The sequence below is a fragment of the Fukomys damarensis genome, unplaced genomic scaffold (genome assembly GCF_012274545.1).
Source record: "Fukomys damarensis isolate Sample0158 unplaced genomic scaffold, DMR_v1.0_HiC HiC_scaffold_22, whole genome shotgun sequence".
In the NCBI taxonomy this organism is placed as follows: domain Eukaryota; kingdom Metazoa; phylum Chordata; class Mammalia; order Rodentia; family Bathyergidae; genus Fukomys; species Fukomys damarensis.
Window position 1 is genome coordinate 7,165,638 of NW_022900934.1, and position 23,173 is coordinate 7,188,810.

Below are 23,173 nucleotides of genomic sequence, written 5' to 3' on the forward strand. Positions count from 1 at the left end.
CATAATGAAAAGCATGCTTATTAAGTCCACCATGGAGGTAAAATGAAAAATTTTAATGTATACTCCAAAGGAATTCGGAACATTTTAAAAACGAGCCAATTAGAAAATGAGGTAGATGTAAACTCACTCGTTTGACAACTACCTTAAATAGAAATAGTCTGAAAAACCTTCTAAAGGGCTTAGGTTTTCATTCTCAGTAAAAAATGCATGACAATCATATGCTACTTATAAGAAGCTCACTAAATATGAACATACCAACAGAGCATAAGGATAAAAGAGAAACTATGTGTACATTAATCAAAAAAGGAAATACTCCTAAATTCGTGAAGTAAAGTTTTATAGAATGAAAATAAAACGATGTATTTATGAATACAGTTAGTTCGTGCATGGTCTTCTTAGCATTTGGTAGAACGAATAAACAGAAAGTTTGTAAGATCATAGAAGCGCTGAATAACAGTATCACCCCCCGCCATGAATCAATGAGTGCATGAACTCCAAAGTGGAGAGGACAAAACATGTGAAACAATTTCTTGTTTGTTTCGGTCGCATGTGTCAACTCTTACATCATCACGTGGAAGTTTACTTTTTTTCTTTTTATTGAGTTTATTGGTACATTTTAGGTCTACAGTACAGTTGCATTCATTACTGGGATCGTGTACCTTTACACGACAGGTCTTGGTTCTCATTTTTTCCCCTTGTCCCAGCCCTCCCTTCACTTCTCCTCCCCTCCCTCTTTACAAACACTTTATTTCCATTTTTTCATTTTCTCCTATTTTTTCCTTTCCCTTATTCCCTTTCCCCTACCTTTCCCACTTTCCCGACACCTTTAGCCCTTTTCTTCCTAGTTCACATTGTCAATTATCTCATTAGGATCTTGTGTACTATTATAGTTTTTCACACCAAAGAAACTATTCAGTATTTACACGTGTGACTTATTATTTCACTTGGAAGTTTACTTTTAATTGGTTATTTAATCAATGGAGAAAGAGAAGCAGAAGGCAAGGCAAGGCTTCAGAAATTCAAGGCTTTCACTGCAATCGCAACCAGAACAAGATGAGTAATAACAGCTCTGGCTGATGATGCTTTACTCCCAGAACCGCTCCTGCCACCAGGTGAGAGCTGACAAGTCCTGCATCTCGGTGAATCTTCCCGGAACTTATATCTCAGTCTTCACTAGCAGTTACTGGGGCAATATCATTTTATTCCCATTTTTCAGAGAAGAAAACTAAAATTCTTAAACAGTTAACGCAAGTTGACCAAGGAGACTTTGAATGGAGTCCTGCAGAATGAAACCCAAGTCTCTCCCCGGGCCTAGGCTGCAGCCAGCTAATGGTTTTCCTCCGCATCTGCTGTTTTCTTCCAGTGCATTCTTCAACAGACCTGTAGGGGGCTCTTTCAGAATGCAAGTCTAAGCTTTTCCCTTCTCTGTTTAAATTCAGGCCCACTTTCCTGTTGCTTTCGGGACCTCCCCTCAACCTCAGCTCTCTACACTCTGCTTTTCATGCTGTGAATCCCAGCAATCTGAACCTTTTTCTCCCAGCCCTGCAGAGAAGTCTTGCGTGCAGTTTCTGCACCGGTACTTTGCACAAGTTGGTCCCTGTGTCTGGGCTATTTTTCCACTTCCTTCCACACCCAAGTAATCCACTTGCCTAAACCTCTCTTCATGCGTCAGATCTCAGTGGGAATGATACATCAAACAGCTTCCCGTCTACTTCAGGTAACCCAAAGAATGTTTCTACACAAAACTGTACAATTTTTTCTTACAGCTGTGTGCATTTCATTATTTGATTAATATATTTATATCTCTAATTACACAAAGAGCACTTGGGGGCAGAAATTCTTGATATGTGGCTCACTAAGTTATTCCCAATGCTCAACACAAAGTTTTATATGTAAATATTTGTTAAATTAAATAGTAAGGAAGGGTGGGGGATGAGAAATGACAGACAAGAAGGACAAGAAGGGAAGGAAAACACAGGAGGTCTATTAAAGAGTTTCCTATCAAACTCGAGGATTTTACAAAATGACTCCAAAGACAGTGAGTTGATTTATATAAATATTTTATATTTTACCAGCACTGCCTCTGGAATACTTCAAGTGTACTCCAATTTAGATAGAGTTGAGATAGCAATCTGACACATGAAATGATTTCAAATTCAAGGTCACCAAAATGGATGGCAATTATTTTCCATTTTAAATTCCTGAATCCTGAAAGCAGCAACACCTCACCAACCAGTTATTTTTTTATTTAAAGACTGCCTGGTCTTGGATTAAAAAAATAAATAAATAGAGCAGTGAGATCAGACTTTTTAAATGACTTACTTTATTTAATTTTGATATGTCTTTGCTCTTCTAAAATCTGCGGTTTGAGGAAATGACTTTTGCCAAATCTTTTCGGCTCTCTCTGCTATAGATTAGCTTCATTTATTTCTATATGCCAAGGTGATTTTCACACAGTGCCATCACTGGTGTGAATACATTCAGTTGTCAGTAATAGGAGGCTATTGGGAATAGGCGGATATTGGGGATATGGACACTGCTTATTCCCTGTGTTTAATGTCTATTATCCAAGCCTATTAATAATAAATTACCAGCTGATAGTTAAAGAAGCTTCCAATATGTATTAATGTGCTCCTACCCATTCATAAATATGACTTCATTCCGTATAATAGGTTCGAGGCTATATCTCTGTCACACAAACTGTATAAGGGTTGTTCAGGCCAGTGCACGCACCCAGTTGACCTGTCTGGTTCTTCTGGCAAACGTGGTATCTATGAGACCCCAAGGAGCAGGAAGCCTGTGAGAAACACAGAACATTACAGGCGACTGAGCGCATTTGAAGCACTCGATCATTTTTAGTGTTCCTGCCTTGTAAACACCTCATCACTTATTCCAGGGAGATCCAGTGAAATGCAACTCTTTGAATCCATATCCCCTTATCTGGGGTGAACACAGGTCACCTAGGGCCCACAGGACATTTACATATTTGGGGAAGAGTTGAAGAGTTGCTAGAAGCATTGCAAAGGAACTGGCCACATGAATCCCTACAGTCCCCCAGCTCACGGATTCTTTTCTCTCATGAGTGACAGGGTTTGGATCTTCAATGTCCCCACAGGCTCCTGTGTCAAGGGCTTGGTCAGCTGTGTGGCAGTGTTCAGAATAGGGCTCTGACCTCATGAAAAGATCAATCTATTTATGGGTTCATTAGATAATATTTTTTTTCATTGGAGAGGTTTTATTATAAAAGTAAGCTACTCTCCCTGCTCCGGCCACCAAGAGGTGAGAAGGTTGGCTCAGTCATATGCTTGGGGCCATGATGTTTTGCTTACCCACGGGACCAGAAGGAGAGGAGCCATGTGACCACAGACTGTACCCTCCAAAATCATTAGTCAATACAAATCCTTCCTCTGGTAAGTTCATTTTCTCAAGTATTTTGTCACAATGATGAGAATCTGACTAAACCATGAGGCATCCATTTTTAGGACTTAAGTTTGGAAAATTATCTAGTAGCTTTCTGATAATGACTTTATGTGGCTCCTTTCTAAGAAGATAAGATTAAAATAGTCATGGCTGGGTCCTACTACTTACAAAAACTCCAACTGAAACACAGGCACCACAGCCAGGCAGATCTGGACCAAAGCTGCACGGCCCGTTTCTTAGAAGGATGATTCGTTATAGCTCCAATTTCTCATTTAGAATTAATAGTATCTCTCCCTTTCCTTTATTTTTTTAAAATTTTTATTTATTTATTTTGTTTTTTGATACCGGGGATTGAACTCGGGTCCTTGCATTTGGGAGGCAGGCCACCGAACCGCTGAGCCAAATCCCCGGCTCCCTTTCCTTTATTAAAGTAGCATTTACATACCAAAAACTCATCCATTTAAAATACATAGTCTAGCTGAGTATAGTGGTACCTGCCAGCAAACCCAGAACTCTCAGAGGCTGAGACAGGAGTATTACAAGTGGGTGCCCAGACTGGGCAACTTAGCAATGCAGGAAGAACTCATCTCAAAATTTTAAACAGTTAACAAAGGGTTAGGTGTGTAGCTCATTGTGAAAGGCCTGGGCTCAATCCCTAGTACCACACACACAATTGTGTATTAATAGAGTGGTATAACAGTCATTGTAATAGAATGTTAGGACCTTGTGCTCCCTTGAAATCATTCTTAATCTCTTTCATGTACTAACTGCCACAGCCGTGGATAACTACTAATTTCCACTATTCTATAGATTTGCCTATTCTGGAAAGAAATGTCATCATATATGGTCTTTATTTTTTCATGTAACCTGTGCCTTTGAAGTTCATCCTTATTGTAACATGTATCAGTACTTTCTTTCTATTCATAAAACAATATTACTTTGCTGAACATACTTCCTTTTATTTTTCACCGAAAATGTTCAAAGTTTAATGAAGAAATACCATTTTTAACAGAACTCAAGCATACAGTAAAAAAAAAACCACACAATACATAATTCATACCTTAAAGATAATCCCAATAATAAACTGAGTATAATTTATCATTCGTGCAAATAACATGGGAAAACTTTAATCAGACTATTATGAAAAGTAATCCAGCAATATATAAAGTATACTGATGCTGTGATTGCTTGAGTTGCCATGTAACGGAATGCTCCTTGCCCTGGAACAGGGGCCCATGGCTATAGGTCCGGCTACTTGGGAAGCTGAGTGAGGCCAAAGGAGGCCAACTTCAAAGATAGCCTGGGAAAATTATTCAGAAACAAGTTATTCTTTAAAAAAACAAGAGAACTCTTGGTGTATCACAGAGGTGGAGTCCCCAGAGTGCAACACCCAGTTGAAAAACATTATTTACTATTTTTAAAAAATCTGTTTAAATGACTACAGCAACTTTTATGGGGGGAAAACCCCACAATTCTTGAAATCCATGAAATAAAGTATTTAAAACCCCACATTTATACAGAAAATGAGCACAAAAAAACCTAAAAGAGAAATCATCAGAGTCCTTTGGCAGAAGGTGATCATATACAAGCTAGGGTAAACTTGAAACTAGGAAATGCAGAGACTTTTGGGGCCTCTCCCTGTTTTAATTCCCTATGTTATGGCAGTTCTAACCCATGCAATTAAGAAAAATAAATACCTTTGCTTAGAATTTAAAAATGCAATTTTTGGCAGATCTGATAATTGTGTCTACGCCTAATTCAGTGTCTCCTTTCATTCACATTTATATGATCTTTGTGTTAGTCAGCCTGGAGGAAGTAACCTAAATAACAGTCGATTTTCTCCAAAGGAGACCGTTCCCTTTCCCTTCCCTGCGTAGAGACAGGATGATCTAAAACTGCTTCTCTCTCAGGTCTGCTATTTCCTGAAGTCACGTGGGGAAAAGCCCACTCTCAAGGTGCTGGGTTTGCAACCTTGAAGCTCTGCATGAACTTGCTGCATCCTTGCACAAGAGGCATTGGTGGGAACCTGTGTGCTGTTCGCACAGGTACCTGCTGCAGCAGAGAGCTCAGGGCACCTGCATTGTGTTGCTGTTCTGTTGGAAGATTAGGATCAGGCTTCCCTAAATCCCTTGGATGCTGGTATGACAAATCATAGTCCTAGCATGGCAACTGGTAATTCTGCAGATAGTGCTGAGGCTGCGGCAGCTGCTGCAGTTGATGCCGCCAAAGGTTTGGCTGCTGTCCTTGAAATACCGCATATTGACGAGGAGTCTTATGCTCTTGCTGCTGGCTTATTCCCTGCCCACTGGAAATGTAATGGGAAAGGAAGGGCACAGAACGCTGGCTTTCCCCTGTCTTACAGCTGGCACTTTCAAAAAACTGCACAGATGTATTAGGATGGATAGAATTGGCTGGTGTGGAGAGGGAAGAAAGCCCCCTTGCCATGGTATCTCGATACTCCAAGGCACACCTTGGTTCTGTGTTAATGGCTGTGATCACAAAGTCTCATGAGCCCATGTGTCCATTTGGAATCCTCTGTTTCTGGTAAAGAGTGGCCAGCTCTATGCAGTAGTTCCTTTGTGAAAGATTTATCATGTTGTGCCTGGGTATTCAGGGAGACCAGGAACTGAGCCTCTTGGACATGGAACACAGTTAGTGTCTGATGGCAGAGATTCTGTCTCTCTCATGGTGGCAGTCTTTGTCTTCAATGTTGGATCCAACTGTCAATAACATACCAACGTCCACACATTTGATGGGTCAGTTCTTCCCTGATAGTGAATTGGGATAAGGATTCTGTTCAAATGATTCTTCAGAATCTGTATAGCACTCTTTCTAAATCTGTTTGAAAGTCTTCCTTTCCTGATTCCACATTTTCTTTCTAATGCTCCATCATGATTTCCTTTTTTTTACCTGAAGATCCTTTGGAAGCCATGTCAAATATCCAACACAGCTTCTCCAAATAATAGTGCTATCCAAGGTCACTCTGAGTACTCCTGCTGTCCAAGGAGAGAGGAACATGGAAAATATCTCCTTTTTTCTTTGTCCGTTCTTCAGTAGATAGACATTTGGGACCTTTTCCTGTTTTGAATAATTTTGTTATGAATATTCATGCGCAAGTTTTTAACTGGACATTTGCTTTTGCTTCTCTTGGTTAAAGACAGTGGAATTGGTGGGTCATGTGGCAATTCTGTAGTTAACCTTTTAAAATTGATTAGGTTTTTAATAATGTTATGAAATGTTTATTCAGTAGTAGAGGCCAGAGATCTTCCTTCAGGTTATTATGTGAAAATCCATTTCATTCCATTATAGACATAGCAATTAGCAATTTTTCTTGTATGCAGTTGCTGCATTTAACTAGTGTTGCAGAATTTTCTGCATTTAATTTCACGAACGTTTTGTTAAATTGGTACATAGCAGTAATGGAGAATAATGATAACATCTTTGGTATATTAATACATCCATATAACATTATTCAATTATCTTCTACCCCATTTCCCTCCTCTTTCCTGGCCCCCTTCCCCATGTCTACAAGTCTATCTTCTTGTTTCACATCATCTCTTGATTATTTCTATTTTCAGATTGCTCATACAAAGGAACACGTGCATAGTTCACCTTCTGAGACTGGGTGGTTCTATTAAACATGATGGTCTCCACTCTCAGCCCTTTTCCCCCTAATAGATGACATGATTTTCCTTTCTTCATAGCTAAGAAAACACTCCCTATGTATATGCACCATATTTTGTTTACTCATGATTCTACTGATGGGCATCTGGATTGTTGCCACAGTGTAGGCATTGTGAGCTGCACTACTGTAAAGGTGACCATGCATGTAGGCTTGCAGTGTGCAGTCTTTATTTATTAGGGGAGAATTCCAAGGAGTGGGAGAGCTGGATCAAAGTGTATATCTGTTTGCATTGTTTAAGCGATCTTCCTACCGACTGCTATAGTCGTTGTGCTAGTTTGGATTCTCACCAACAGTGGAGGGAGCCCTCTTCCCTCCGTATCCTAGCCAGCATTTACTAGGTTTGTATTCTTGATGAAAGTCACTCTGATTGCAGAGAGATAGAATCTCAGGGGACTTTTGAATTACATTTCCATAATGGCTAAAGATGTTGAACCTTTTCCTATAAGTATCCGACCTTGATACATCTTTTTAGAATTATCTGTTCAATTCATTTGCCTTTAATTGATCAGGCAATTTATTTCTGTTAAGTTCTCTGAGTTCTTTATATATTCTAGATACTAACCCTCTAACAGAATAGCTAACAGAGATTTTCACCCATTCTGTAGATTGTCTCTTCACTCTTGACTTGTTTAATTGTTGATTCTTGCTATTATTTCCTGTGCGACTTGAGTCCTACTCAGGAAGTTGTTTCCTGACCCCATGTCTTCAGTATTTCTCCTGTTTTCTTCCAGCAGTTTCAAAGTTTCTGCTCTTGTGTCTATGTCTTTGATCTGTTTTATTTCATTGTAATACAGAGTAGGAGTTATGGATACAATTTTAATCTTCTGGGGATGAGCACCCAGTTTTCCCGGTGTTATTTGATAAAGAGGCTATCTTTTATCTCATGTATGTTTTCAGTTCCTTTGTCAAAAATCAGATGGCTGTAGTCACATAGGTTTGTTTTTGTGTCTTCTGTTTACAGGTCTGTTTTTATGTCAGTATCATGTTTTTTTTTGTTTTGTTTGTTTGTTTGTTTGTTACTAAGGCTTTGTAGTATAATTTGAATTTAAGTGGCCTGAAGCCTCCAGAGTTACTCTATATGTTCAGGGCACTTTGGATATTTTGTGCTTTCATATGAATGTTAGGAATGTTTTTCTAGTTCTATGTAAAATGCTGCTGGTGTTTTAATAAGGATCACACTGTGCATCATTTCTGGTAAATGGCCATAGTAATACTAGCTCTGTGCACCCATAAACAAGGGAGTTCTTTCCATTTTCTAATGTCTTCTTCCGTTTTTCTCTTCAGTGTTCATAATTTTCATTATACAGATATTTCATGTTCTCGATTTTGGAAATTCCTAAGCATTGTTAAGCTTTTGTGAATAGCATTGTTTCCCTTATTTCTTTCGGGGGAGATTTATTATCTATCTATACAAAAGCTATTCACTTTTGTGTGTTGATCTTGTGTTCTACCACTTTGCTGAATTTATCAGATTGGCAACCTTTCCAGTAGAATTTTTAGGCCCTTTTATGTATACAGTAATATCATATGCAAACAGGAAGAATTTCATTTTTCCTTTCTTACTTTTCTTTCTTTTTCTTGCCTAACCACCCTGGTTAAAGTTTCAGGTAGTATCTGAAAACATGGTGATGAAAATGGCATGCGTGTCTCATTGCTCATTTTAGAGAAACTCCTTTCAGTCTTTCCCTTCTGGATGATGCTGGCTATAGGTTTTTCCTTTGTGTCTTTTATCAACTTGAAGAATGATACTTCTGTGCCTATATTCTTCAGAGTTTTGAATATGAAAGTTATGAATTTGTCTTAGCTTTCTATCTATTGAGATGACCGCATAACTTCTAACTTTGATTCTATTTGTGTGGTGTTTTACATTTATTGGTTTACATATGTTGGACCACCCCATATTTCCGAGATGAAAACAACTCAGTCATGATGTGTGACCTTTTTAATTCTGTTTGCAGAGCGACTCTTGCTTGCTTTTGCGCTTGCTGTGCTATTTTCCACCCTTTCCTTTCCAGTCTGTGTACGTCTTTGCAGTTGAGATGGGTATCTGTCAGGCGGCATATGGGTGGGTCTGGTTAGTTAATCCAATCTGCTAGTTCATGTCTTTTAGTTGGAGAATTAAGGCCATCTACCTTAAGTGTTATTAGTGAAAGGTATCCACTAATTTGTGCCATTTGTTGTTTTTCTAGTGCTTGATTCATTCCTGATTTTCATTCATTGCCTCTCCCAATGAGTACTATTTTTTTCCTTCGACCTTGTGGTTGTGATTGTCCTCTTCCTGCGTGTGTCTGTAAAGCGGCTGAGTTTTGTCCCATTTCCATCAGCGATGAATTAAGGTTGCAATCTCTCTGCATCCTCAAGAACACTTTTGATTGTTTTTTCCTTATTATAAACATTATCATGTGGAAGAAGTAATATCTCATTGAAGCTTTAATTTGCATTTTTCTAGTTCCTAATACACTTTAGCCTTTTTCATTTGCTCATGAGCAGTTCATATATTCTTTATGGGAGTTATCTACTTAAATTGTTCATTTTTGCAAATTTGGTTATTTGTCTTATTATTATTAAGCTGTAAGTATTCTATATGCAACACCATATTGTATGATTTCTCAGTTCATCCTCCCACGTGTGAGCCTGCTTAGTTGATAACACTGTCTGCAGCATAAAAATATTTCAATTTCAAAATACTCTAATTACTATTTTGTCTTTTATTATTGTGCTTTTGTAAAGGATCAGTGACATTATTACTAAACCCAATATCATGAAAACTTATTCTCTTCTGAGTTTATATTTTTAGATTTTTACATTTATTTTTCTCAGGTATTTCAAGTTAATTTTTATATATGGTGTAAGATTGGGTGTCTAAATTAATTCTTTTAAGTTTGGACATATAATTATCTTACCATCATTTCTTGAAAATATTCTTTTCTTACTGAGTTCCTTGGACTACTTTGTTGAAAATTGATCACAAATGTGAGAGTTTATTTCTGCACACTTCATTCTATTTCTCTGTTCTATAGGATGTCTTTAGATCACTTCTATATTATCTTGATTATGTAATGTAGTAATTTTTAAAATTTAAAATTTAAAGGCCTAAGACTTTGTTCATCACCAAGACAGATTTGGCTGTTCAGATTCCTTGCCTCTACATATGAATTCTAAATAGTCATATTGATTTGTTCAAAAGGCATCTGGAATTTTGATAAGGACTAAATAACATCTGCCCATAACAGGATATTGCCATCCAAATTATAAGTATTTCTTATTTATGTATAATTATTGTCTTTTTTCACAATGTATTTTGTTGTAGTTTTCTGTTTAAATGCCTTACGCTTTTTATTATATTTATTTCTAAGTACTTTTTGTGCTTTCATAATATTGTAATTACCTTGTTTCCTTCATTTCATTGCTGCACTGTTCATTGCTAGTATTAGACATACAGCTGATTTTTCTGTGTTGATCTTATGCCCTGTAACCTCTTCTAACTCACTCATTAGTTGTAGTAATTTTTAGTAGTCTCCTTAGAATTTTCTGTACATAAGTTCATACTGTGTGTTAGCCCAAATATTTTCACTTATTTCTTTCCAATCTGCATGAATTTACAGGGTTTTTTTTTTCCTTGCTTATTTCTCTGACAAGGATCTCCAACAAATGTTGGCCTGAGGAGGAAAACATTAAGTGTTTCACCATAAAGTGTGATGTTAGTTGAAATTTTTGTCTCTGTGTTGTCAAAATGAGTAAATGCGATAATGTAAAATAAGTAAATAATACTCTAATAGGATTTTTAAAGTATAATATGTAGTAGTGATTGAAATCTAAGTTGAGGTTGGCATTTAATGGGCACTTTTCCTTTTATGGATTTATTTTACAACCTTTCCCATTAACTAAGCACCAAATGAATTCTATCTAAGTTACTTCTTGCAGAAAAAAACCCCATTTCAGTTAAATCATTTGTTTCATTGACTGAACAATGCTTTTTGAAAACCTGCTCCATTCTGGACATGGGGCTAGGCAGGCAGTTTACATCAGAGCCAGGCATACAGAGATGACACTAGGCAGGTCACACAGATTCATGGAGATGACCATCTGATGGGGAGGTGCTTTATAATGAAACAAGTAAAAGCAGGTAATAAATCATCCCATTATTATCAGAACTGTGAAGGAAATGGAGACACGACCATGGGTCGAAGACTCACAGGACAGTCTGTGCTGGGCAAGTTCTGTGAAGAAGATAACGAAAGCAAACTCCAAAAGATAAAACCACAAATGTAGGGAGACATGGGTAGGAAGAGTCCAGCCAGCAAGTCCTTGAATACATGATATATTGAAAGCAGAGATAGTATGTGAACAAAATAAGTAGTGAAAGAGAAAGCATGACAACTAATGAGCAAAATCTTAATACAGGGCTTTTTGGCTACCTAAGAAACTTCATTTTAATTCAAAGTTAAGTAAGAAAATTGAAGAGTTAAAGATTTGCGTGATATTTTATGTACCTGAAAATATCTTCATCTTGTGTGACAATAATGTTTTTGGAAACCCTGCTAAAACCATGGTATGTGTCCATCGAAAGACTTGGATAAGCATCTTGGTTAAGTGCAGATGTTTCTACAGGTTGCACAGTGACCATGGAGTTGAAAAGGAGTAGATGAGCAAAGGACTTGCCAATGCATTAGATAAAAATGAGGAAGCTGAGGAAGTGGGAAGAAATCATTAGATTTCTACTCAGCAGTTTGGCAGATAACAGTAACACATAGGAAGGTGAGACAGACGTAGAAGGAGCACACTTAGACGGATTATCTATCTTTTCTTGCCCTTAAAATCTTTTTCTCCTGGGTAGTGATACTATTTTATTCACTTTTTTTTTTTTTTATTTCGTTCAATGTTAGCATTACTTAGGATATCTTTCTTTATTTTTTTGCGGTTTGCTAAATCCTAGCACAAACTAACTTAAGTAAAGATAGGAATTTATTAGAGCACGGAAGCCCTTTGTAAACTAAACAAATTGCCAGAAGGAAGAAATTCATTGGCTCTTCAAGCACAAGTGGAAATTGAAACTTGAATGTTTTGGGCAAAGTGTGATATTATCTTTCTCCTTTATGCATATCTACTTCATCCACTTATCTGTCCTGTTTTTACACACCTATGTCCACACAGTGTGCAATACGGCTGGGTCCTTATGTATTTTGTATTTCATCTCACCTTGAATGGAAAGACTGGTATTTATGGATACTAGATTATTTAGTCAAAGCACTGAATTTTAGTGTACATATACGATTTCCTCTTCAGCACTCATGCTCTGTAAACTTCCCCCAACCACCTTGCTTTTGTTGTGCTAATTAATTTTCAGCCATTTTTCTTTTCCAGATTTGACATATTTAAATACCACACTAGACATATTGCTGGCCCCTGATTGGATATGGACCTGAACTAGCTCAGCCTAATCAGCACCTCCCACTGACCCATCTAAGCCCTCGGCAAAGTGATAGATATACAGAGATGCACATACCTTAGTTGGTGCCAATGGAAGAGAATGAACACCAGGTATTGTGGGGAGTAATTAGCCGATTCTCTGTTTCCCTGGATTGTGTGGTGTAAGGCTATGGTGGGTTCAGAACTGTAGCACTTTTGATATTGTGAGGAGAATATCTGAATGCTGTGGGATCTACTGAGTGAAGTTAGACAAGATGTGTGCACCATGGATGTAACAAACCACACACAAGCACATACTGGGTTCTGAACTATTTCTTCTGAGCTTCTCTACTATACCTCATACAAATCCAGTAATGCTTGGCGTCTTCATCTATATGAGTTTATGGGTGCCTTTTACTACTGAAGTTTAAGTTATATTTATGTCATTTATAACCAAGAGTTTGAAATAAGAGTACAGTTTTAGGTATTTCAGCTACTTGGCACTTGGGACTAAAAGTCTTAGTGTTACTCACTGGCATGCATCAAGGGTCACCTTTGAAGTAATTAATTGTAAACAGGGTATAAATGTGATAGTCATGTAAGAATGTTAGTCACATTGCGACTGTGTTTTGGGGGACAGATAAGAGTAATTTAAAGAAGAAGGGGGTGACAGGGCTAGGAGTCTGGGAGCATAGCTATCTATTGATATCTCAGCGGGTCTCTAAAATAGTGTCTCGCCCAGGAAACAACATCAATAAACAGTGACTAAATAATGTCCTTCACACAATGACCCATGGCTTTACTGAAATTACCTGCATTTTGGTGACTCAATTTCAAGTTTTGCAGCATAGCAGAGACAGCAGATGTAGCTGTCTATCTTTTTGACTGGCGAAAGTCTGTTAAATAAAAATTTTAAATGCACCCTGTGGGGATGTTTTTATTGCTTAAGACAGTAGGTGAGATGGGGCATTGCAAATATTAGCCAAGTAATAAGCAATTAATAGTTATTTTTTACTATTTTATAATATTATTTTTAGATTGTTTGATAACAGATAAAAAACACAAGGAACATACAGAGCACGACTTTTACTTAGTTACAAAGTGCAAACGTTGACTTAGTTAAATAATGGGAATTATATTTCAGCAATAACACTTCTGGTTTCCTTCATTTACAGTGCAAATTGTAAAATACAGTGACTGTTTTAATTATTTTAAAGTTTATTACAATAAAAATGCATTGCCATTAATTCTCTTGCTGCTTCAGACACACTTATTCCTCTATTCCCACTATTTTCTGAAGCCATTCTGAAAGTTCCCCTTATGATCATTACTAGTTGTGCTGTCCTGGTCACCTTGATATCCTGAACTGACTCAAAACATTCACTTTTCTCAGTCATTTTTACTTTTGGAAAAGCAAAAGGTTGCATGATTCCTGGACCAGTGAATAAGGTGGATGGGAACACATTGTAATGTTCTTGGCTGCATGGCACTCGGCAGCACTATGCTCTGTATTTGTTATCACACCTAAAGGCGCTCACAAATGAAGACTTCCAGATCTGCTTCAGAAAGTGGCAGGAAAAATGAGATTAGTGTGTTCCAAGTGGGGGGGAGTATTTTGAGGGGGGTTAATAGCAATGTGTCTTTTACTGTAATACATTTTTAAAAAATTTAAACATCTATCATATTGTCCAATCATTTCAGACAGATAGATAGAATGATGATTGAATAAATAACAATTCCTGAGTCACATTTTTTAGTCCTTATGCACACCAGGAACTGAGCTTGGTTTTTAAAGAATATTATTTTGCTATCTTATCAACAGATTTGAAAAGTCTATTTCAAAGAGGGGGAAACAAAACCCTAGGTGGTCCCCTCACTTGTGCAAGGACAAACCACCTACAAGGGATTGGTAGTCACCACCCCCATCCTTCCTATTGACTAAAATGTCCAGGTTTTGCTAGAAACAAGTGAATCACAATCTCCTTACAAGGAAGTGCTGACTGTATTTTAAACTTCTTTTTAAAAGCTGTACTTACACTTTCTACCTACAACTGAGCATGCAATATAGAATCAGTCTTGATTTACTGATTGGTATATGTTATGGCTGGGTCTAGACATCCCCTCAGAGCCTCATGTGGTCATAGGTGGGGCCTTCTCAGAGGTGGCTGGATCTAGAGTGAGTGATGTTGGGATTAAGAGTGGATGATTACTAAATCAGTGCAATGATTAGTTTGGCACCACCCTAATCCTAGTAGCCTAATAGACTATAAAAGGGGCAAAGAAGCTGCTAAGGCATCTTGCTTGCTTTGCTACCTTCTGCCTACCATCAACCGTTTCTCCTCTGTGATGCCTGTCTGTGGTTCCACCCTGCCTTGGAGCCAGCTGATTATAGACTGCAAACTCTACACACTGTGAGCTAAATAAACCTTTCCTCCCTAAACTTGTGAGTGTTGGGTATTAGTCTCAGCAATAAGAAAAGTGACTAATCTCAAAATAAAAAGATAAAAAAAACTCTAACGCACTGCTATTATTTAATTTAAAACCCAAGGAAAAAATGACTAATATTTTTTACTAAACTGAATACATTTAAGCCTGTTTTTACACATAAATTTACTCTATTTTCTTCTAAATAATGGATGGGCAGTGACTTTTAAAAGCACCAAAATGTCAGTCTAATTACTTAAAATCTTAATAAATTATATCCTTGGTAGAATTTAAGGCTATGTTTTAAATGCAAATGTAATATTTTTAGAAATTGTATATCAGTTTACCCTTTGAAAAGTTCCCGTATTTCTTATTCTTCACTGTTGAAAATCCCCAGCTTCTCTTTCCCTGTCACCACTGTACGATAAAAGAATCCTAGCTGTGAACTGGTCTTTCTTGAAGAATCCATTAAAGTTTGAATATATGGATTGCATCAAGTAAGTAAAGTGTTTGTTTCCCCTGAGTAAATCATAACTCTTTGTGTCACTTAGTACATGAGGAAAAAAGGCAAAAGAAAGAAAGAAGCAAAAGAATCTGCATGCAGAATTTGAAACTTAAATTTCAAAATATCGTGAAGAATGACAGATAAAGACAATAAGTATGTGTGGTGTTTTGCTCACTAATTGGAGAATGATGCTTCTAAATTCCAAGAACTGGTCCTTAAAAATGAAAATGACAGTGATCATGAGGAAGTATTCGTGGCCTCTCTTATGAATATAGTAGGTGGTTTTTGGAAGTAAATTGTGAGTTATCCTGGAGTAGGCACTTACTTTAAGTCCTTCAATCACTTTCATGCTTAGGTTTGTTTTGGAGAAAGAAATAATATGGTCATACTTCTTGACGAAACTGTCTCAGTGATCTCCTTTGGGAGCATATGTAAAGTGATTTCACATTTAAGTAGTATAGACAGTCAAATCATTGTACATCAGAAGAAGGGTTAGTGTCTCTCACATGGGAAGGCCACTTGGATGTCCAGAAGTATAATTCAGCAAGGTCCCACGTCTGTTTCTCAGCTTCTCAAGGTCAGGTACACGTTCATGCCATTTTCCTGGAGCTGACCTGAATTAGGGATGCTGAATCATGCCAACGAATCTCTATGGGATTGACATACTTTGCCAGAATGACAAACACAGAAATGAAAACCTTTTGAATTCAAATAAGAAATAAAATGGGTGCAGGGCAACATATCAACTCCACCACACAGCATTTCTCGATAGGGAAGCTGTGTCCAGAGCAAAACAAGGAGGTCTGGTTTTGCGGCATGAGAATAGGAGAATGGTGACGTCCACTCACGTGCTGAATGAGTTTCACTGCCTGATTGTCTTTTTCCACAACAGAAGCCCAGCTTGCTTCACACAGAGGGATGCCCCCACCTTTCTGTGGATTGTATATTTGGAATTTTCTTCTACAAATGTCTTCATTTCAAAAGTTTTGCTGTTGTCCCTCACTCCTTTTGCTTGACTTGTTCCATTTTTATGCCTTTTATTGTCTTCAGTTATATTTTATCTATGTAGATGTCATTTTCTGGCTTCCAGATCTTTGAGAAATACATCTGGATTAAAGTCCACATAGGAGATTTGTGAATTTGAATCATGTTGATTTTGCCCCATAGCTCAGTAACAGGAGCTTCTACACCTTATACATTGTTCTTTACATGGCTTCATCTCATTCAACATTCCTTCAGAAGTTTTAATAAACACCTAAAATCATGTATTTCCCATTTGTGAATCCTTCACAGTAAATGTTGATAGAACATCTTAACTAATAGGAAGAAAGGGGTGCAAAAAGTTATGCAGAAATGTTTACTATAGGCTAGGAATTATTCTGTGCAGTGAAGTTAAGGACAGTGAACAAAACCAAGTCCCAACCTCACGGAGTTCATATTCTAGTGGGAAAACAATAACATCCAAGAGAACCAAGATAAAAATAATAAAAATAAATTAGAAGTCCTAGCATAAAAGATAAACCAAGGTAAAGAAATGAGAAATGTTGGGGATTCTACTAGAAAGAGGACCCACAGATGACCAATGGGAAGAACTACTGGAAAAGTATGTTTTGCCACAACCTCAGAAATGACTTCTGGCCACAGAGCACTTAGCCTCTTGCAGTTACCTTGGCTCAGGTGCAATTGTATGGATTTGAATACTCACCAAAGCTAAGGACTATCTCAGAGAAGATTCTATACGATTCAAAACATGGACTCTGATAAGCAATCATCATGTCAACTTGTTCAAAAATTACATTGAAATGTTTGGCATTCGGAAATAAATACAAACTGACAGTTCCAACCAAGGCTAACATCTTACCAGCGCTACTAGAAAGAGGAGGAGGAGGAGGAGGAAGAGGAAAAGGAAGAGGAGGAAGAGGAAGTGAGAGAAGGAAGTGGGAGGGAGGGAGAGGAGGGCTGAGGGAGCCCTCTTGTGCACCTCTAAAGATACTCTTTCTCAGAGTCTGGACATCTTTCCCTTTACTACCCCACGCTACTTATTTATTATCAAACAGATATACTACTAATATATTGACTCTATTTATTGGAATAATTAAATGAAATATGAATAAAGAATTTAAACAATACCTGATGCATAATAGATTGTGGCCAGCACTGCCAGAACGGCCTCAGTTCACCATCTTTCTGTGTCCTCGTGCTCATCTTCCATGTGCCTGTTTAGCAGCTTCCACGAAGAGGGGGCACTTCTTTCTCCCTGTCGTGTCTGGTGTGGGTCTTCTGATCTGTCTTGGAGCAGAATGTGGCAAAAGTTACAGAACGCTAACTCCAGGCCTAGACCTCGAGAAGACGGGTACCCTTTTGTTCTCTTTTGAAACACTTCTTCCAGTACCAGACTAAGCCCAAACTCTTTTAGTGGCTAAGGAGTGATCATGTAGGAGAGAGACAAACAACTGCTCGCCAAGGCTTTGTTCAGCCACAGGGCAGCCTGTTTTCAGTTGTCCATGCGTGCACGGGCACGAGTGTAAAGCTGTCATGTGTAGCTCAGATCTGCAGTGCTCCCTCACCAACCTGTGGGCTCTGAGAAATCACTGTCAGTTACCCAGCTTTCCTTCTTCTTCTTTTTTTTTTTTTGTACCAGGGATCAAACTCCAGTCCTTGGGCTTGTGAGGCAGGCGGCAGAACCACTGAGCTGAATCCCTAGCCCCAGCTTTCTTTTTATTTTTTGGTGGTACTGGGGATTGAACTTGGGTCCTTGTGCTTGCAAGGCAGCCGGTGAAACCACTGAGCTAAATCCCCACACCCAGCTTCCCTTCTTCAGACAATAAATATGAGGTGTTCTGTGACGCAGTGATAGCTAACTGAAACACACATGTTCCTTACATGTCAGATCCCCCATCTTCCTTGCTACCCTGCTACACATGCATAAAGATACTGGAGTTTGCCCAACTCATTATAAGGTGTGTTATTCCAAGAAATTAAACATAGGAATAAAGCATGATGGGGGATTATCACTTATTCTGCTGGCTTACAGTAGAATAGGAGAAGACTACCTACCCCTGTAATATACTAAATAAATATCCACATGTTCAGGATTGGATGAATTCTGTACACACAACATGTTTTCTTCAGGTGTCCAAGCATGTTGTCAAGAAATGCGTGTTTCTCATTGCACTTTCCTGACTCCCACGTGTGCTGTACCTTAACAGGAACATCGTGTGGTACTTGGACAGTTAGTTGGTTGGACATGACTGCACAAGTCTTATTCCCAAAGTGCGTCTTTCAGAAAGAAAATTGAAAAGCAGTCTTTGTTAGAGTTGCTAATGTGTAAATACAAGAGCAATTCAAATATTCTCTGGGGCATCAATTGTACTTTGATAAAGGTTTCACCTTCTTAAAGATGAGTAATTAGGAAAAGAAATTTAACAACCTAACACCAATTCAAGATTAAAATAGGGAAACAGAACATAAACCCAAAGAAGAGGTGGTTCATAGAAAGTCTAAAATGTAAAAATAATCAAGTACTTTGCTTTTGTAGTGACATTTTTCTTCTTTTCTGCATTTCTCATGAACTAAGAACAACAAAGCCATTTTAAAGTACATATCTATGTTTCATACACATCTTGCTTTGTAAATGCTTCATGAGTCAAGTTTTTGAATTGAAAGCTATAGAAATTGTCTTGTGATTACTTCATGAAAGTTATTTATTGTTTGGCCATTGCCGGGCTCTGGGTGAGGGAGATCTGGAGAACCCCAGGCTTGGGAAAGAGAGGAGGCCAAGGAGCAGGAGCTCCTCTCTGGGGACTGTACCACTGGCCTCACTTTGCGTGGGATTCCTAAACTTTTGGCTCTGTATAAATTCCAAAGATTTTTCTCATTTTTTTTCATCATGGCTAAAAATTCAACTCCCCATATGGAAGCGTCCAGTTCTGTGAATCTGTTCACACGCCCACAGCAGAACCTCGTGTGGAGGGGGGTTTATCTGATCCTTTATGCTCTCAGATTGGAAGGAGATCAGTCCTCTTATAATAGAGAATTTCTAGAAAATGAGATGAGGATTTGACTCCTCGTAACCAAAAAGAAAAAGACAAAGGCATACGTCTTTTAAAGGTGATATTTTTACATTGGTACATGGCATACATTTGTATTTCTGAAACTTTATGCAATAGCAACAAATAATTTTATTTTTAAAAACTGACAAAATGATGCTGTGATTCTATGATCAAAGCAGCCGCTGCCTGTAATCTGTATCTATACACATGGTAATGCACTGAAACAACAGAGTTAGTCACTGCCTTACCTATTTCTTAGAAATAGTTAATTCTGAATGTCAGAATTTTGTTTTTAACACTGCTGTAATTCAAATCCCAGTGGTCACTCTGACATTCAGGGGAAGAGAAGTGCTCTTCACCGTGGATGAACGAAATGTGTCTTTCTGTCTGGTGGAGTGAGTTTTATCAGGGACAGCAGGCAAAAGATTTAGAAATCTTTTGTTTCTCATTTTCTGAAAAGAGCTAAGCCAAATTGTTTAGTAAATAATGCCAAGTGACTGATAAATGCAGTCTTCCCTGCTTGTACAGGTATTTAAAATCTCCTGGAACCCTCTCTCCAAATGCTAGTAATAGCACTTATTTCCAGATAAAAATATACGTCATGAACTTAATCCAAAGAAAGAGGAGGCATCAGGCTTTTTTCAAACAGACCAAATCTGTGTCAACATTTCACATGTTTTCACTGTTTCCATCCAATTTCCTGTTTAGGTATTTTGTTTTTGTGAAAGACAATAAATGACTAAGTTAAGAAAACAAGGTATTTCTAAGGAGGAATATAATTTTAGGCCAACTTACTTGCAGGCAACTGAAAGACCATGTTTTATTGAATGGAGTGACAGGAAACTGAAATCCAGAGCTCACATGCAGGCGTTGCCTTGGCTGTTACATTTGTCGCGGGCTCCCTTACCCTCTTTCTTTGGACAGTCACGGCTGACAGTTGCACAAAAAGCTCCTACAATGGAAAAAGTTTTAAGTTTTATCAACTTTTCTCAACGGTCTTTATCCCCTCCATAAGTGACACCCGGAGAGGAGCGAAGAGACAGAAAAGAAAACGCTCCTTTACCCTCTTTCTTTGGACAGTCACGGCTGACAGTTGCACAAAAGGCTCCTACAATGGAAAAAGTTTTAAGTTTTATCAACTTTTCTCAACGGTCTTTATCCCCTCCATAAGTGACACCCGGAGAGGAGCGAAGAGACAGAAAAGAAACAAAGCTGACAAGTCAGAGCACATCCTGAGGATGAAAGCCCCGGGGCCCTTGGAGGGCTGTCCAGGCCAGGAGGCATCCAGGGCAGGAGGCGGTGAGGCAAGGAGTGCGGACATGAGTTCCGATGAGTTGGTTGCCAGTGCCAGCTCTACCACTGTGTGGAACTGTGAAAAAGGTGACCACAGACAAGATTCTAAACTCTTTTGTATCCGGGTTCCCTGAACTGATTCTAGAGACAGTGACAAGTTTCAAACGCATAGCATAGCACACAGGACAAACCCTCTCAGTGCATTTTAACTGGGATACAGTGGTATTATTGTTATTTTCACTACTTCTACTTCCTATGGGCAGACACAGGTCAACAGTCCTACGGGGACACCTGGATTTCTTCTTTCACCACACAGTGATCATCAACAAGTCCAGAACCGTGGCCCTACAAAGAAATGTGTATAAGCCACATTAACTCCTGCTCTAATGATTTCAGAAATAAAGAAATGATTTCAGTAATGGAATGTAAGTTCAAGTATCATGCTGGCCAAACTGTCAATGTCTGTAAGTGCTCCTAATTGCATGCTCTAGGTAACTGCGTATGCTGTTACCACACTAATGACCCCAAAATTCCCTAAGCAGCTGGCATTCTGGTAGTGGCTGCAAATGCCCTCAGTTCTCTTTATCATGTCCTGAGCTGCAAGTGGGACCTTCATACTGTATTGCATTTTTGTGCTAAATGTGATTTTTTTCATGTCACAGAAGATATTATAAGATAAAAATATTGGTTATTGAAACATAACAGAAATCCATGCAAGGCTAAATAGGAAACTATTACAGGAATCACAGCCCTATGGCCTTCTAACCGAGTGCAGCTTCTGGCTGGGTAGATTTCTATGTTATCTCCTGAATAGGATTTCACCCAAAGCAATTTACTAGCAACGCTTTACAACCCAGGCCTGAGTTGAAAAATCTATAAATTGGAAGTTGATCGCTAAATAATCATGAAATAACTAAAATTTGAATTTACCTTCTCCCAGAAGGGTCCTGAAATGCAAGTCTACTCCACCCCAATTTCCCGTTTCTATCATCTTTTTCTGCTATTCTATATCTTTAGGTACTTAGCTCTCCTGTAATAACTTCAACATCATTCTGCCCAGTCAGGAAGTGGTTTCTGCTAATGTGATTTTCTTTAAAATATACCCAAGTTAAAATTGTACCGAACATTTGAATGTAGGTTTTCATTTTCAAAGACTAATGCATAAATTTGCTTTATTTTATAAGCTTGCAAAATCAATGTTTGATAAAGTACCACACATATACTGAAGAGAATTTTGTTATAACTCTATGAAATCTCTTACATTCAGATACTATCAAAAGCCCACAGAACAAACCAAAGTAAGCTAAGATTTATCTGCTTTTCAAAAATATTTTCACGCTATTTAAAACATAAACTTTCATCTGAGGCTCTTCTCATTTATTTATTTGTCATATTCATAAGACAGTTTTTAAAAGTCAGCTATCTATATTACCCCTAATTGTCTTTTGAAATGAAATTAAACTAAACTACAACAATATGTTGCAAAGTCTGCCAATGTCTTAATTTACTACGGTTGTTCATTTGTCATCTACCAAAATATCTTTAGGACAGAGAGCTTTGTATTAAACTCCTTTCCATCTGCACATTAGCACCATATTAAGTGAAGAAGTTTATTACTTTAGAGAGTTTTCTTCACTATTTCCAATATAAGAAATTAAAATATAAATAAAGAAACCACTCAAAGGATATTTAAAATGGTGTTGCCTTTACTTCTTCATATTAGCTAATTCTATCCATTTTTAAAAATTTTGGAACCAAGACCGGTCATGTAAAGGTACAAGATACCAATAATGAATGTAATTGTACTGTATATCTCAAATGTACCAATAAACTCAATAAAAGAAAAAAATTTAGAAATAGGGATTGAACTCAGAGGCATATCACTGAGCTACATCCCAGTCTATTTTATTTTACTTTTATTTTGATACAAAATCTCATTAAGTTACTCAAGCTGGAGTCAAACTTATGATCCTGTTGCCTTAGCCTCCCAAGTACTGGGATTATAGGCATGCACCACCATACCTGGCCAAAATTATCATTATTATGAAAACAGTATATCCAGAACCCCTTTATAATTGTGGTATTACCTGAAAGAAAACATAGCTTTTTAAAAAATGATTCTGTTATGCTTATTTCAAACTGCTAGCTCTTTTAAAATTACTATTATATATAATATTTTGAAATTAATATCTGAATTTAAACTATCAAATGAATTATAAGGTTGAGACTGAACTAAAATATCTAAGTTATATAACACCCAAAATTAGTTTAACTACTTTTCTCCCAACTATCTAAATCACCCAGGTCTAGTTAGAAATAAATCAAACATAGAATATTGATAATTTATTTGGTAGGTAAAAGATATAGTAAATTCTAAGCTTAGAT